At 32.8% G+C, this 3147-nt stretch overlaps 1 long non-coding RNA gene across 1 annotated transcript; it reads right to left on the bottom strand.

The window, feature by feature from the left end:
- On the bottom strand, positions 1 to 2600 carry LOC124892782. The gene is made up of 3 exons (XR_007050425.1): positions 2442 to 2600; positions 2005 to 2060; positions 1 to 256 (listed from the first exon to the last, which is right to left on the bottom strand). It is a non-coding gene; the product is annotated as an uncharacterized LOC124892782 (long non-coding RNA).
- Positions 2601 to 3147: the final 547 nt, after the last annotated feature.

Below are 3147 nucleotides of genomic sequence, written 5' to 3'. Positions count from 1 at the left end.
CTCAGCCATTTGAACCGGCGATAAAGAACAACAGTAGCTGGAAAATTTACTTCCATTCTGGCGCATGTGGGTAAATAAGGAATTTTTGGGAATTTCGGTCATTCTTGGCATGCTTGAAATGCTTCATCTTAAAGTAAGGATCGGAGATTAATGCATTCCAAAACTTTGAAACACATTTGAATTGATGGAGAGTTCGCACAGGTAACCTGATAAGGATGTTCATAATTATTCCCTCTTCGAAGTGAACGGCCGGGGCCTGATAGGACAAGAAAGAGTGACCAGACAAATTTATTAAAGCATGCAACTCTTAGATACTTCAGCCTAAGATTTTAAAATAGATTAACGTCGGATTTTTTAATCTCTTCAATCTACCATTACTAACAAACAGTAACATTAAATATTTCAAGCTAGGCTGCTCGAACTCTTCGAAAATGTCAAAAGGGTGTGTGCCCGACTCTCCAAATTTAGTGTATTTTTGCATAGTTTGACACGGGTGTGGCGTCAAAGGTGAAAAGTCCGTGCAAGTTATGGAGAAAAAAGAAATTACAAGGCAACTAGTAGTTGCAGCATGCAACAGATAACCGGAATATTTTAGTTGCCAATAGCATGCATTATTCTTATTCCTTCTAACGACCACCAAAGACTGCACCAGAACGCTCAGCTACGTGTTAAGTGAATTGAAAAAGGAAAAAGGCTCAAATATTGCTATTGAACTACCAAAAATGGCTCTTTTATGCCATCCATTAAAAGTTGGGCTCATTTATGCCATCGCCGTTATAAAACCGGTTCATTCATGCCATTATTTTTTAAGGGTGGTTTGCTAAGAAAAAGCTTTGCCACGTGGCCTCTTATTAGAGGTCCACGTTTTTGTTTTTTTTAAAGTTTTGATCCAATAAAAAGAATCCACCCACACCCAACTCAGACACTATTTATGTGTATATTAATGGATCTTTAATGTGTATATTAAAGAATCCACCCACGCAGAAATAAATTATGCTCTACGTCTCGTCCACGTTAAAGAGTATAAAGGCTACCAAACAGCCAAGTCCACGAAATAATTAAGACTACCAATAATTCAATTATACAACTTATAATCCAAATTTAGAAGAAATTTTTGGGTATTCTTCCTAATTATGTATGCGGTATTCTCTTGGTCCTAAATTATGTGAAGATATTCGGATTTCGAGAGTCAAAACAAATTTTTTTTAATCACAATTTATTCATTTTTCAATTTAAATTATTAATTATTCTAACCTATATTATTTTAAACGTAGCATTTAAGTATGTAAATTTCATGTTTGAAGACTAAATGATTATATATATGTTCAAATCTAGGATCAAAATTAAGAGTAATATTAAGGTGGGTTAAGGTAATAGGTTGGGTGTGGATGGATTCTTTTTAATTGGAAAAAAAAATGAAGTGGACCTCTAATAAGAGGTCACGTGCCAAAGCTGTTTTTTAGAAAACTAACATTAAAAAGTAATGGCATGGATGAATCGGTTTTATAACGGCGATGGCATTATTGAGCCCAACTTTTAGCGGATGGCATAAATGAGTTCAGTGGCATATTTGAGTCTTTTTCCATTAAAAAATGGGAATACAGCTCTTAGCCATAGCAAACACGCCTAGAAATAAAATCGTTACATTTTCAAAATAAAGATAACTAACTCGAAATGGGATCTAAGTCCAACCAATAACAATTAAACTCAGCTGTAATAACACCCTGAACTCACCTGATCAACCGTTTCGGTAATTTCTCAGTCACAAAATCATATTATGAACTAATGACAAAACAATGAACCAGCAGTTTTTTCTTAACAGGGATGAGAAAGAATATATCGGATTGGTGTTGTTAGCTCGCCATCATTATCTTCCTTGCAAAATGTTACCATCATTAATTCTAGTCATAACTGAGGAAATGTCCAACACACCTAGAAATGAATCTAAGTCCAACTAAAAATAACTAAACTCAATTGTAAGTAAGCAATACCATCATAACAGACCTGATCTACATCCATTTGGTATGTGCGACAGCTTGACAGCTCCAAAACGCGCTTCCCTAAAATTTAATTAAAATTTTGTGGTTGGTTATAGGAAGAGGATAAAGCACAACAAAGCAGAATATGTTAATATTTCAAAAAAGAATCTAGAATATTCAAGAGTAGTAGAAATTGAAGATTTCTAGAATGAGCGTTCACAAGATAAACATATTCTAGTAATAAGCAGTTGAAGGGACATTCTACAAAAGAGTATTATTGAAAAGACTCATTTTTTTGCCAAATTGAACACGAAAAGACTCAGTTTTTCCCCAATTTGAACACGAAAAACTCAGTTTTACTACAAATTGAACACGGAAAACTCAGTTTTGCATTGATTTGGACATGTAAAACTCAGTTTTTCTTCAATTAGTACATGAAAAAGCTCAGAATCGAACACTCACCAACCGTAGCCACCCAATTTCTTCGATTTGGTATGCCAGTTCGGGTCATCCGATTGCCCCAAGAATTTGACCTCAACAAAATATTACGTACTACTATATTTTGCTCAAAATTGTGCCAGCCGCTTTAAAAATATCTATTCTTTTAAATTATTATTGAAGTTGTGTTTGGCGTTGTTTTTTAAAGATGTTTTTTGGACTTTTGAAAATTATTTTTTAAATTTAATTTTATACCTCCAAACTTTTAAAAATTATTCAATTAATTTATCTACTAATAATACTCATGAATGAAAAAATTTCACATCAATAATGAAAGAGATCTTGAGCCTAAAAATAAAAATATACCTACAAATAATTAAAATATACCGGTCCTTTAACTTAAAAATTTTACTAAACTATTTACTAGCAACGTTATTGAGAATCAAAGTAGAAGAAATGTCTTTCATAAATGTACCCGGGACTTAATTTGTTGTTCATCAAAAATATCTTTCTTTCCGAATTTACTTCAAAACTAATTTAAACCATTTAAGGGCTTTTGGTGTAATATCATAAAAATTGGGGTTATATGTATTAAAAAAAAACTTAGAGTTGGAGTTGGAAAAAAGTGAAAACAACTTTTTAGTTGTTTTCACTTTTTTCCAACTCCGAAATATTTTTTGGAATTCTTATGGCCGAACGCCATTATTTTTGAAAAAGTGAAAAAAGTGAA

This window comes from Capsicum annuum, unplaced genomic scaffold (genome assembly GCF_002878395.1).
Source record: "Capsicum annuum cultivar UCD-10X-F1 unplaced genomic scaffold, UCD10Xv1.1 ctg50582, whole genome shotgun sequence".
Lineage (NCBI taxonomy): Eukaryota > Viridiplantae > Streptophyta > Magnoliopsida > Solanales > Solanaceae > Capsicum > Capsicum annuum.
The sequence above is the reverse complement of the archived record's forward strand: the minus strand, read 5'-3'. Positions and strand labels throughout refer to the sequence as shown.